General features: G+C 47.7%; 1 protein-coding gene and 1 long non-coding RNA gene across 4 annotated transcripts in view; one reads left to right on the plus strand and one right to left on the minus strand.

Annotated features, from left to right (window-relative positions):
- Positions 1 to 13,575, plus strand: part of LOC127385248 (uncharacterized) — a 20,082-nt gene continuing 6,507 nt past the window's right edge. The window contains exons 1-2 of the long non-coding RNA XR_007889627.1: positions 1 to 105; positions 7,005 to 7,129. This is a non-coding gene — a long non-coding RNA (uncharacterized LOC127385248). The remainder of the gene's footprint in view (positions 106 to 7,004; positions 7,130 to 13,575) is intronic.
- Positions 9,032 to 13,575, minus strand: part of LOC127385220 (acyl-CoA 6-desaturase-like) — a 22,025-nt gene continuing 17,481 nt past the window's right edge. The window contains exon 13 of one of the 3 annotated variants that reach the window (XM_051620815.1): positions 9,032 to 9,456. The gene's annotated coding sequence lies outside the window, so the exon portion shown is untranslated. Of the gene's footprint in view, positions 9,460 to 10,934; positions 13,303 to 13,575 lie in introns of those variants that run through there. The other 2 variants (XM_051620814.1, XM_051620813.1) reach the window with 2 other exon arrangements.

The following is a 13,575-nucleotide window of genomic DNA, read 5'->3' on the forward strand; positions in this document are numbered from 1 at the left end:
GACGAGGAGAAGGCAGAAGGTGAGCAGATGGCCTCCAAGAAGTCATCTATTTCACAGCTTCCACGATGAATAATAACCTTCCTTTACAACAGATGGATCAAACTGGTGAGGATTGGTGCAGAATAGGCAGGACTGCATCAGGTGTGGGGGAATTCCAGTCATTTCAGAAATCTGGGAAGCGTGGCCCTGCCAGGAAGAAGTTGGTGTCCTGGCACAACCCTAAAGGTGCACGTGACACTGAGGGCTGGGGCTGGCCAGCTCTGCCAAGCCAACACTTTCCTTATAGGAGCAATCCCAGTGGTGCCACTGGTGCTGGAAGCCAAGAGGTCGATTTTTCCTATTGATCATGTCAATATTTCCATGTTTGTGCCTGGGTTGTTGGGCTGGGCTGAGAGAGGAGCTGAAGTGTTGACTTTTTACCCGGTTAAGGCAGATGGACTTTGTGCTGGTTTACAACATCTGCAGGGTTATCAGAAGGCAGGAGAAGACCCCAGTGGGGTGATTCCTGTTCACAAGGGATGAGTTGGAGAGAGAGCAAATTCCAGCCCTGCTTCCCCTTCAAATTTTGGCCACCAGTGAAATGTAGTTATCTCCTTTGTGGTGAGGTTCAAGGGGACAGGGCTTAGTGGACAGTGAGGTCCCTTGTAGGAGAAGATAACACAGTGGGTTAACTGAAGAAGGAAATTTTGAGTCATTGGTACATGTCTGGTTACAGTGACTCCAGTGATGGAAAAGCAGCTCACAGGAATTTGTGCAGGAGCAATAAGGCCCAGAACAGCTCCCCATGGGACAGTCTCAGAGAGGGGGAGCCATGAAAATAAAGCTGAAGGAGAAATTGGAGTGGTGCCTAGAAAGCTTTGCAGTGAAAACTCCAGCAGTCGTTGCTGTGCCATTCAGAGAGCTCCCAGTGACCCTCAGCTGGGCACCCAGAACCTTCTGAGCTCCTTAAATCCATGTACAACACCAAGAACTTCCTTAATGCTTCCTACTTAATGTGTCCACTTGAGTTCTGGAGCTGCAGGATTTCCTCTGGCAGACGTAGACTTGGTATTGGCTCAAGGACAAGTCTTTGCCCTTAATCCCCTTGGCTTGTTGTGCTAATTCTGCTCTGTTAATCACCTTAGAGTCAATTAAAGATGCCTCATGTCAATGGACACGTGCATCACGTATGTTGGTCATGGCCTTTGCTCTTTCTGCAGCAGAATTGCAGCTGGGGCTGGAAGAGGTGACTTGTCCATTACCTTTGACCTTCCCCTTTGTCAGGCCACCTGCTGACTGCCAGCTGACCAAAATGATAAGGAATGAAGCACAAATCCAGCTTCCAGGGGCAGTGAGCTTGGCTCAGTGGGAAGGGCAGCAGTGTCTAGTGGTCCCATGGGTGGATGGCAGGAGGACTTTTGGGCAGCTGAAATGTTGGGACCACCTTAAAAGCCTGACAGCTCTGGCCTTGCAACAAGCCTAAAGACTCTTCTGTGTCTGCGCTAGGAACACTGACAGAGGGGACATGAGGACCAAATCTTGCCCATCTAGCACCAAAATGGTGTGTGTGTGGTTGGAAGAAGGCCTCATGTTTACCCACCTGTTCAGGTTCTCTTTCCAGCCCCCTGCTCTTCTGACCAGGCCATTGCATATCCATGGGTTGAGTGATCCTTCACTCCTGGTTTGCCAAGGGACTCCTGGTGTAACAACTAATTTAGACACATCAAATGCTACAAGAAGCTCTTTAAAATCCTCAGTGACTCCATGAAGACCTGGGAGTTTCCCTGTGTCTCTTAGCCCCCCAGATGCTTTGGCTTGTGCTGGTGCTGCTGGGTCCACGACTGGGTGAGGGGATAAAACTTCTCTCCTTTGCAGCAGGTGGTTCTTTCACATGCAAAGCAAACACTGCAGAACATTTGCACAGGAGCAGAAAAAATCTGGAGGTCATTTGGCCTTACTCTCTGCTCATAGCTGGGCTACATCTGAGTTACCTCAGGCCAGTTAGTGCCTTAACCCCACTGAGCTCAGAAGACCTAGAAGTGGTTTAGCTGGTGTCAGCAGTATTGTCACCAGCTTCTCTTCACTGTGCTGGTTTTAAAAGCCTGGCTTTACAGATTCAAAATGCACAAAGATCTTCAACCCTCTTCCTGCAGCACGTGTGCTACCACACTGACCTGGCAGCAACACATCTGGGAGAGCCCTTCTGAAACTCAGGGTCATTTACAGAATATTTCAACAGAGACCTTGAAAATTGCCCTTTTCTGTTTAGGGGTGGTTACAGGGATGTTGCAGAAAGGAAATTGCTTCTTCATCTCTACCCCCTGTTTTGTGGGGGATTCATTTGCTCACCACAGACTGATGCCACATATCTTGGCTTTTTATTTATGGATTTTCAGCTGTGCAGAGAGAAATGTTGATGATGATGGAATGGTTTGGGTTGGAAGGGACCTTTAAAGACCATCTCATTCCTGACTTGCCCAAAGTGAGAGGCAGAACCTCATGCTGCAACGTTCAAGCCCAGACTTCTTGTTATTAGGCAGATTGTTGAGTTTGATGTTTGGTTTTTTTTTGCAGGAATGTAAAAGGAGTCATGGTGCTGGAATGCTGCACTGCAAAACAAACACTGGAGCTTTAAAGTCATCCTGCTGATCCCCTCTAGTGATGTTGGATTGCATTTCAGTTACATACCTCTACCAAGTCAGATATTCCATTTTAGCTTCTTGTGGGCTTCAGCATGATCAGGAGACAAGAATGAGCAAGGGGCTGGAATTGGTGTTGGCACCAGCACCTTCAGTTGTGTTCACACTTCATTTCCTTATTTTACCTGCCTGGCTGATGGTCAGGAGGAGGCTTTGCTGGTTGGGTCCATCTGGTGTGGTGGCCATGGCCTCTCGGCTTGCAAAGGGCAAGAATTTCAACTTGGAGTGACTGATCTGGAGTGGGTCTTAGGAGAAGTGGCTTCTTGGGCAGAAGGAGGAACTGGCTTCAGCTGAGAAACCAACATCATCTTCTGCAGGTTGAGAAACCAAATTTTTAGGCTTTATCAGGCATCTGCAAGCAAGGATTTTAAATGTTTTTAAGTATATTCTTTCTGAACTAATTCTAAAGTTCATATCATCAGTCTAATGAACTCTGCTCAGCATGTGCCTTTGGTCTCAGCTGGTGCTTTTACACCTCCATGGGCAGTGACTCCCAAAATCACACCCAGATCCCTTCCCCAGAGGTGCTTTCCTGATCTGTGATGATGTTTGGCTCAGAAGGGACCTGAAACCAAATAGATTTCTGGTAGGAGAGCAGTGACGGGCTGACATGAAACTCCCAGTGAAGTAGGTTGATTTGAGCTGGACCCAAAACTGTCTTTGTCATTAGACCCATGCATGTGGGCTGTGCTTTGTGCTGGTCATGAGGAAAATAAGGGAGAAATCACAAAAAAACTGTTCCTGGGTTTTATATAAAATGAGCCACTGCTTAATGCAACAGAGGAGGGCAGATCTGGGTGCAAGATAATTGAATTAAGTGAGTCAGACAAGACCAGCCACACCTGTTTCAACCAGGATGTGTGCAAATACAAGCAACTGCTCTGATTAATCTTCTCATTGTCATATACAAATTCAGCACCTGGCCAAGAGTTTGCATAGTTGTCTAATTGTGCTAAGAATGAGGCTTCAGGCAAGGGTGAATCTCCTTGGTGAGGATCCTTCTCATCGACCTCTTTTCCACTCATCTCATAGAATCATAGAATGGTTTGGGTTGGAAGGGACCTCAAAGATCCTCCGGTTCCAGCCCCCCTGCATGGGCAGGGACACCTCCCACCAGCCCAGGTTGCTCCAAGCCCCATCCAACCTGCCCTTCAACACTGCCAGGGATGGGGCAGCCACAACTTCTCTGGGCAACCTGGGCCAGGGTCTCACCATCCTCATGGTGAAGAATTTCTTCCTAATGTCTGACCTAAATCTCCCCTCTTCTAGTTTTAATCCATCCCCCTCATCCCATCCCTCCCTGCCCTTGTCCCAAGCCCCTCCCCAGCTTTTCTGGAGCCCCTTCAGGCACTGGAAGGTGCTCTAAGGGCTCCCTGGAGTCTTTGCTTCTCCAGACTCAACACCCCCAAGTCTCTCAGCAGGTCTCTAGAGCAGAGGAGCTCCAGCCCTTGGATCATCTTTGTGGCCTCCTCTGGACTCTCTCCAACAGTTCCATGTCCTCCTGCTCCAGGGCTGGACACGGTACTCCAGGTGGGGTCTCCAGAGGGTCTGGTTTCTGCTGTACTTCCCTTGTCTTCTTTGACCTGTGCTTGAGATCCCAACAGCAGTGTCAGCAGTGGGTGCAAGAGCTGTTACCAAGACCAAAGGGAGTTAAGAAAACACTCATCATTCTGGTTGTAGCAGGACATTGTCCTTCATCTTAGCATCTTGATACCTTTATCTGTTTGGTAGCTCACAATTAACCCCAGTCTAGAAATAAAGTCACTGAACTGAGTGGCTGGTTCTGCTCAAGAAATGCAAGAGAAGTTGTTGTGAGCTCCTGCAAGTGGTTCTCCTACAAAACTGGGCTTCTCTCCAGACATCTGGAGCTGGATGCACATGCTGGCTGGTTCTGCAGGAGGCTGATGGACAATTTGTCTCCCTGGGGTGCTGGGAAAGGCATTTGGATACAGAGCAAAATTACAATCCAGGACTTGTTCAGCGACTGGGGAAGGCTTAGAATCTAGTGCCTGTTTGCCAGGGAGTCCATCCTTTCACTGAGGCTGAAAAAAACACCCTGACTGAAGGTAAAAAATTGCAACATCTGAATTTTATAGTTCAGTTTTGTGGAGCTGTCAACACACGTTGCCATGAGATTCAATTTGTCATCGATATTTCACAACCCACAGCCCGGAATCATCAAACTTACACCATGATATTTTTGGGAAACCACCTTAACTTTCCATGTACATCAGGAGTTGGCCTGAAAAATCATAGAGCAGGGACCCAGATGTGAGGATTTTTCTGCTTTTCAGCTTGCTGGTCACAGCTGGGTGTTTGTGGTTTGTTTTTGCTGGACTGCATTTTAGGTATTTTCCCTTGCCAAGGGGTTTCTGTCTCTGTTCCCATTTCCAGCAGTTAATTTCAGTGTTCAGCAGCAATATTTCTGACACTGGTTCTTAGCACAAGGCTGAATGTTCTGTGAGGAGCTGGAATGAGGCTATAAAAAAATCCCCTCATTCAAAAATAAAATAAAATGCAGTGTTTGATGCTGCACTGCTCACAAATTGATTTGTGTGTTTGTGAACAGAATGGATATGACAGAGTAATGATTGGACTGAGACTTTGGTCACTTTGGATTATATGTCTAGGGGAAAGATAAAGATACATTCAATATATTGAGGCTGGATCTGTGAACTTTTGGACTCCTCTAACACTGTCTTGTCCTGTAAACCCACACCAAAGTGGATGTCTGCTACATTATTCAGGATTACAAAGGACTGGGTTTAAATTAAACTGGGTTTAAAATTTAAATTAAATCAGCTGGAATACACCAGTGGTGCTCCAAGGAACAAGGTGAATTTAGACAATTCATGGATCAGTCCAGAATCCATGTAGAAAAGGTGATTTTTGCAGGCAAGATAAATCACCCACAACCTCAGCAACATGTTTGTGTTGAGACTCAGCAGATTTCTTACTGAATGGGGGAAGAAATGAGCTTATTCTGTAACTCTCCTTCGAGTGATTGTTTCCATGTTGTTTCTGGTCGGTGTTTAGGGAACAAAGTCCACACCTTTTGTAATTCTGTCAGCAAACAAAATGTGAAAATAATAACCTCCTCTGTACACAAAGGAGACCTTCATCATTATCTCCTCCTGCCTGCCTTATTCACCAACAAGAGGTTGAGCACCAGCATGAACTTCATCCTCTTTGAAAGGCTCCTTACTGCCTTTCTGAAAGGGCTCTGTGATGTTTGGTCTGTCTTGTTTCCTTCTTCCTCTTCTCCTCCTTCTCCTCCTTCTCCTCCTTCTCCTCCTTCTCCTCCTTCTCCTCCTTCTCCTCCTTCTCCTCCTTCTCCTCCTTCTCCTCCTTCTCCTCCTTCTCCTCCTTCTCCTCCTTCTCCTCCTCCTTGTCCTCCTCCTTGTCCTCCTCCTTGTCCTCCTCCTCCTCCTCCTCCTCCTCCTCCTTCTCCTCCTCCTTCTCCTCCTCCTTCTCCTCCTCCTTCTCCTCCTCCTTCTCCTCCTCCTTCTCCTCCTCCTTCTCCTCCTCCTTGTCCTCCTCCTTCTCCTCCTTGTCCTCCTCCTTCTCCTCCTTGTCCTCCTCCTCCTCCTCCTCCTCCTTCTCCTCCTCCTTACCTCCTTCTCCTCGCCTTCTTCTTTTCCCTTCTTTTTTCTATTCCAATAGAATCCTGCAAAATGTTCCTGGTGTGTCCTTGCCCTTCCTGGCTGAGCTCCTGGCTCAGCTGATAACTCCCTCACTGGATTCCTGCAGTGGCTGAGGATGGTGGTGATGCTTCTAAAAACACACACTTGCAGTAGAAAGTGGCTTCACATTGTTAACCAACTGACATCTCTGGGGATCATGGAGGATCTTAATGTCTTCCTGAAGGGGAATGACATCTTGGTGTGCTGGGAGGGTGACATTTCCAGGATGCTGGAAGTGGTGTGTGGTGTCATGTGTCATGCACAGGAAAACCACGTGAAATAGACCCGTTCCAGGGCAGTGTGAGGGTTGCCATGGGGGGATGATTCACCTCCTGGCTTGCTTTGGAATTCTGGAATTCTGTGTTATTCCCTCAATGCTCTTTATAATGATGATTCTGTCGGGAAATGTGGATGAAACACTTGCCTGGGCAGAGGCCAGCAGCTCACCCCTGCCCTGGTGTGGAGAGAGGGACAGTGCAGGCTGGACATGCTGCAGAAATGTCTCTGCACTAGATTGGAGGTTTTCAGACTGGTTTCTCAAGCTGCCCCATAAAATATATGAGAAGATAAGCCCAGCACGAAGTCTGAACTAAAAATTGAGTTTCTCCAGAGGTTGAACTTGTCATGGGCTTTTTCTGAACAGGGTTTTAAAAAAACCTGCTGGAAGGAGAGGACTGTGTGACCATGGACCTTCTGGCACTGCCTGGGTGAAACCTGAGGGGACGAGCACATGGACACACTTCCTACCATGTTGATGCCACACAGCAGGTATGGTGTGAAACACACCCCAAGACATCTGGAATCCAACCATTGGAGTCAGTAAAACAGCCTATTATTTCTTTAATGCAATATTACTTTGATAAGGCTTCTTTAGAGATTTGCCAATTATAAATCTGTGGCTTTTTAGCTTAAAATAGAGTTGAAGCTGATGAGCTTGTTGCCTGGATATGAGTATTTAACATAAGAATATTAAGTGCATTTTCTGTTAATGTCATGCCTTAGATTCCTTACCATCCATGTGCTGATTTCAAAAGAGGGAGGGAACTGAAAAGGCTTCATTTCAACTCCTAAATTCAGATCATTTTTTTTTAAAAAAAAAAGACAAAGCCACTGGTTCTACTGGGCTTACAGGGCCAGGGTATTTCCCAAGTCCTGAGCTGAAGGATGGGCTGAACTTTAGGCTCAGCTTATCAAAAGTTCAGCCCAAGCTTGTGGAAAGTAAACCTTGGAAAACTGGCCAGCTTGCCACTTTATAACTAAAGCCTGTGGATTCTCAGCCCAGGTCCAAGCCCAGGGTCTTGGTGTGGCTGTGAGGTGTGGCTGGTGTGAAGGCATCTTCATCCACAATGTGAACTCACAACTAGCAGGACCTTGTACCCCTTGAAGCCAGGTTGGGTTGGGGTCCTTGGAGGTTCAAGCCACGTTGTGTTGGGGTGCTCAGAGGTTCAAGCCACAGGCTGGGATGCTCAGAGGTTCTGGGAGCAGTTGTATTCTCCCAGGGAAGCAAGCCAGGTGCCACATCAGTCTGTAGCAGTTTCTTCTTGCATAAGAGCTTGCTGTGTTTGTAGGAGGGGAATGTGTTTATTCTGGCATCAAATTAAAGCCCTAATAGTGGGGCAAGGCAAGGTCAGTTCCTGGTTTGGGTTCTGTGACTTCTCATAGAATGCTTCAAGTGCAGAATGAGTTTACCTATGAGGCAATGCACGTGTACCCTGGAGAGCTGCAGCATTGATTGAGGGAACAAATAACCACAGACTGGCCTTCCCTGACCATCCTTCTGTCTCCTGACCTCGGACAGCCAATGTGCTGCCTACTTTCAGCTTCTCTGTCCTGTCCTCCTCCACCTGGAGACAGGGTTGAAGTGGGTTTGTTTGCCAGAGCCAACAGCCTCATGGCTCTGTTAAAGCCTCTGGGCTGACTAAAATGTTGGATCAAGTTGTTGGTGCTCACCAGACCTCTGGATGAGCCATGAATGGGCAGAAAATTGAGTTTTAGCCAAACTGAGAAGCTTCCGTGGAAGTTCTCACATCAGTTTTGTTCTCAGCTGCCTCCCTGGATGGCCCAGAGACTGATTTTTTGAATGGGCAGGCAGATCTTTCTCCAGGGAGATCTCCTTTTCTTTGGTGCTGGTTCCCAAGATGAGGGGAAGAAGTGCCATTGGTCCTGGGCTGTGGGAAGGCTGATGAAGAAATTTGTGCTATAAAAATCAATCTTATAAGGTAATTTCACAATTTCAGCCCTTGAGGGGGGAAAAAGGACTTTCCTCAATCACTACCTAACAGCTCCTCTGTAAGAAAATGTAGTTAGGAAAAACAAGAGAAGCCATAATCAGTAAGTCTGATCCCAAATCCTTTTCTGGAGTTTTCTTCCATAGTTTTCTTATCATTCCTGGTCTGGGATCTGATTTTGGACTGATCAGAAGAACAGTGACAAGACTAAAGCTGAAATTCAGACTTGAATACCAAAACCTACCCTCTAAGAATTCTGAATGTGAACATAAATTCCTGATCTCAGGGCCAGACCTGGATGGTGACCTTGAGACCCTAGGAATGTCCCAGCTAGCACCTCCACAGGTTGGTATTGCAGAAGGTCCTCCAAGGAGAAGCAGATTCTTTGAGCACTGCAGTGACTCTGGATGGGACTGGAAAAAAAAACACCCCACACAAAACATTTTTATGGTCACCAAATAGTTCTGACTTTATTTAGTGGTGGAATACACAAGAAAAAAAAATGTTCTTTTTGAGTTACTGAAATATTTATTTAATTTTTTTAAGCATTAAATAATCAGGAGCTGTCCCATAAGGATTGTGGGTTTGATGTTGGAGCAACTCCTAGAAAACATCTGAAATGTTAGGGCTTTGTTAGGAAGGCTTTCTGAGGAAAGCATCTACAAGAAGAGGCCATGGCTTGGCCATGGCAGCTTGTTACAGCAAGAACAGGGTGTCTTTGTCCAAATGGAGACCTAAAATCCAGTGTGATCCGTGCAGCAAGGAGTGATGGTGCCTGGAGATCCATCCTGGTGAGGCTCTCCTGGAGCTCTGAGCCTCCCGAGCCCTATTCCAGCAAGAAGTTGGGATCTTGGCCTCCTCCAATCCCTGCTGAAAGGAATGAAAATCCCCACATTCCCATTGTGCCTTTGCCTGGAAACAGGGAGCTCAGGATGTTAGCTCAGGAGGCTGGCACAGCCCCGTGGCCTTCAGTGGGGTTAAGGTTGTGTTGCAGAAGGTCCAGGCTGCAGCTGTAACCCACCAGAGCTGGGTGCAGGAGCAGCTCGTGCTCTGGGGGGACCCAAACCTGCTGCTGAAGTCACTGTGTGTGTCCCCAGCCTGGCCCTGCTCTCAGAGCTGGGGAGGGTGAGCTCAGGGCAGGATCCAGCCCACCAGGACATGGTGGTGATGTTGCCAGCCCCTTCCATCTCCCTTGAGCCTCTGCTCTGACCTTCCCCCCTCGTGTCTCCAGCATCACCTGTTCTCTAGTCTCTACCAGTGATGAACAGGATACAGGGCACCTGATTTCAAGTTGCTTTTTCTTCTCTCTCCACCCCCTTGGCATCTTTTCTCCTGCTCCATCATGCATCCCTCCCCAGCCTGTTCCTTCTCCCATCTCTCCACCTCTCCCAGACCACATGCTCACCTCTCTCCTGCCCAGAGGCTCCTCTTGCCTTCCCTGCACTTGCTTCAGCTCATGCCTTTCCCTGCCAACCCTCTTGGACCATCCTGCTCCTCCAGCTTCTGCTCCAGCCCCCCCTAACAAGGGACTGCAGAGAAGCCAAGCCAGAACTTTCCTGCCTATTGTTTTATTATCTGCCCTGAAACAAACTCTGTCTTTCCAACTCATGGTCTCTCTCCCTTGCCAAGTGCTCATGTAGCCAGCACTGTGGTTTAGCTGGGTTAAGTAAACCCTGGCAGGCTCCCAGCATGTCCTACAGATTATTTTTGGGTGTGTTTGTGTCTCATTCCAGGGCAAACAAGAGAGAAAAAGTGTACAAGGTTTCACCTCATTCTTTTCAGAGGAACTAGTTAGTTGTGGTTCTCAGGAAGCTGGGCAAAACTGGACTTCAGTTTCTGTGTTTGAATCCTTTTGATGGTTATTTGTCACCCCTGTGACTGATGGCAGCTTTTTTTGCCTGGGCTGGGGACAAAGCCAAGCAATGTCACATGAATTTGATGTCCACCTAAGTCTGCAGTTTTGCTGCAACTTCTGGAACATCTCCTGTAAACCCAGTTTCCCTTTGGTCCTACTGAAAATTATCACCAGGCAGATTGGTGCAGACTTCCAGGGCTCGTTGTCAGGGCTTAAAGGATGGAGAATTTCCACATTGAGGCACGTATGAAAGAGCTTGATTTCCAAGATAGAGGGCTGGGGTTTTTTTTGGAGGGAGAGGATGAAACTGTCCAAGCCAGAGAGGGTTTGCTGGAAAAGTAACCCAGCAGCTGACATTTTCAGCAGGCAAACTTTAAAATGAATGAAGATAAATACACTGCTAGTGACAAAGGGTTGGTGACCTACCCTTTGCAGATCAGATCAGTATATCTTGCCAGGGCAGGGACAACACATGTCACTTGGAAATCAGTTCTGACTGTAACATTACACAGTTTTTATTGCTGGATTTGAGCAACTGAACATTTTTCATGAGAGGGGAATTTTTCAAGAGTCTGAAAGAAGCCAGAAGCTGGGGCAGAGTTACAAGCCCTCTCCTCTTCTCCCCCTTTCTTCCCTTTGGAATCTTCTGCTAAGGCCTTAGGGGGAAAAAAAAAGATAATAATCCCATTTGCCTAAGAGCTGGTCTGTCCTCCTGCAGGTCGTTGCTGTCCTGGAATGTGACAAGGTCTTCAGCCATCATCAGTGGTAGCTGCTGTCTCCAGTCAGGCCAGGCTGTTGTCTTGGCAATCCTTTGGGTTACTAGCAGAAAACCAGTCCTCTGGTAGACTGGTGAGTGGCAAAAGGGAAGCCAGGTTGCTAAAGCAGGACTGTTTGCCTAAGCTGAGCTACCAGGTTGCTGCAGTTTCTCTGTGTTAAAAAGAAGTTCCCAGGAAGAAAGGTAAGAGGGAGAAGAGGGGAGAGTGCTGAGGGGGAAGAGGCATCTGTAGTGAGAAGATACTTGCTCTGGAAGTGAGACCCAGAGGGGGGAAAAAATAGGAAACTGTCAGAAGAACAAGCTGAATATTGAAAAGATGACAGTGCTGGGTGCTTGGGGTCATCCTTGCTGGAGCAGAGACAGTGAGTTACATTCAAGGAGACAGAGAGAGATGCACGTGTTAAGGCAGTCTTAATGTCAGCCACCATCCCAGGCAGGCTCCTTGCTGCCTGTCTGGGAAATCACAGCATCCAAAAGGATGTTATTGTTTATGCTATTAGGAATTCCCTATAAAAATGGCTCAAAGTCTGCTTAAGCTTCAGACAACCCAGAGCCAGCAGCTTTTCATCCCAGCCATTCCTGGTGGGAGTCAGGTGTTGCCATCAAAAACACCCAAATCAGCCCTTGACAAACCTTAGGCATTCCTAGCTAGCTGAAGTTGCAGTCCTGCCTGTGAATTTCCCATCTGTAAGCAAAGAAATAATCTCATTTTATTCTCCAAAGAAAGGCTTGGGAAATACATGGATCTTTTTTTGAAGTGGCTGGTCACAGTCCTGGAGTTGTCTTTGCTCCTAAAGAACCCTGTTGATTTTTGGGCCTCTATTTAGCATGGAAGGGTTTACTAGAGGATCCAGAGCTGAGCAAAGTAGGAGGTGTGTAAAGTCATTGCCTAAGAGCTGGAGCATCCCTGCTGGGTGTTCAGAGTGAGCCAGGAAGCAGCTGGTGGAACTGAAGGCTCCTTTTGAAACCATGGCCCTTTCTCATCAACGAAAGGGTCCATCTCTTTGGTTGTATTACAACCAAATCTAAAGCCCTTGATTTATTTTGGCATCAGGTTGCCTGTGACAGAAGCCCCTGGAAGCTGTTCAACCATATCTCCTGCTGAGCCATGAATGGGTTTTGGTAATTAGGTCTTGGGAAAAAAAAACAAAAAAAAAAAAGAGAGGTTTAGACAACTGGTAGGAGGGTTCTCCAGAAGGGTTTCCTGGTCAGTTCTGTCCTCAGCTGCCTCCTGAAGGGCCAAGCTGGGTTGGGCAGCTCCTTATTTTGGAGGGAGGACTCATTTTCCTGGCTGATTGGTTGCAGGAGAAGGACAAACAGTGCCATGGCTCCTGGCCTCTGACAAGGAGGCAGAGGTTTGGTTCCTGCCAGGCCTGTGCAGAGAGGCAGAACCCTGGTTCTTGCAGCAGCCTCCCAGGCTGCTCTGCTGAAAAGCCTGTTTGTGGTTACACTGGGGCACTCAGCAGCAATTAGTAGCTTATGTGACTTAATTTGGTCATTTGTGTCATGTACTGCCAGGCACGATGCTGTGCCAGGCCTTGTTGCTCATTAAAGGGAAAAAAGACCCTTTCCTAAAGGAGGCTTTTTGCTGTTCATGCCCAAAGATCTTCCATGGAGCCCCTGGGAATAAGGCCTGGTCATCAAAATACACCTGCTGGGAGGTGGTTAGAGATGAGTTGTGCAGGGTCAGTATCACAGCTTTTCCTAAAGTGATGTTATGGTTAGAGAAAGAAAGGAGGGAGAGAAAGGAGAGAGAGAAAGGAGGGAGCCCTACTTGGGGGGAGGCTCTGGGAAGGGCTGAAAGCTCCATCCTGTGTCCCTGTGGGATGAGATTCCTGCAGGCAGGGCTGGTGGGCATGGCAGCCCATCTCAGCTCCCTCTTGCCAGGGGCATCATGGACCGTGTTAGTTTTTCCTGGATAACAAAGTGAAACTCTGTGCTGAGCTCCTCTTTTGCAAGAACAGGGGGAGAAGAGGCTGACTTGGGGTGTCCTGGGTTTGCCAGGGCTCACTGAAGCCTAAGGGAGTCTCAGGGGTCTGGGAATCAGGGGCTTGTGTTGGTTTAGGGAGAAGCAGAATGAATCCTGTTAAGAGAAGGTCAAGGTTGGGTATTAATGCCCCTCTTTTTTAAAACACTGCTTCCCTCCACCCTCTCCCAGCCTTCTGTTTTGTGCAGTGCTGCCATTGTTTGCCATCCCCTGAAGCACATTTTTGCATCTGTCTGGATTAAACAGGTTGCCTGGGCCCAAACCAGCTCACAAGACAGGAACCTCCCCTCCAGCTGTGCATGAAGCTATAGACTGAAATCTGAGAGTAAAAGACACACCTGTGATCCCCCCACATCCCCCCCCCATCCC

The sequence above is a fragment of the Apus apus genome, chromosome 5, assembly GCF_020740795.1.
Source record: "Apus apus isolate bApuApu2 chromosome 5, bApuApu2.pri.cur, whole genome shotgun sequence".
In the NCBI taxonomy this organism is placed as follows: Eukaryota; Metazoa; Chordata; class Aves; order Apodiformes; family Apodidae; genus Apus; species Apus apus.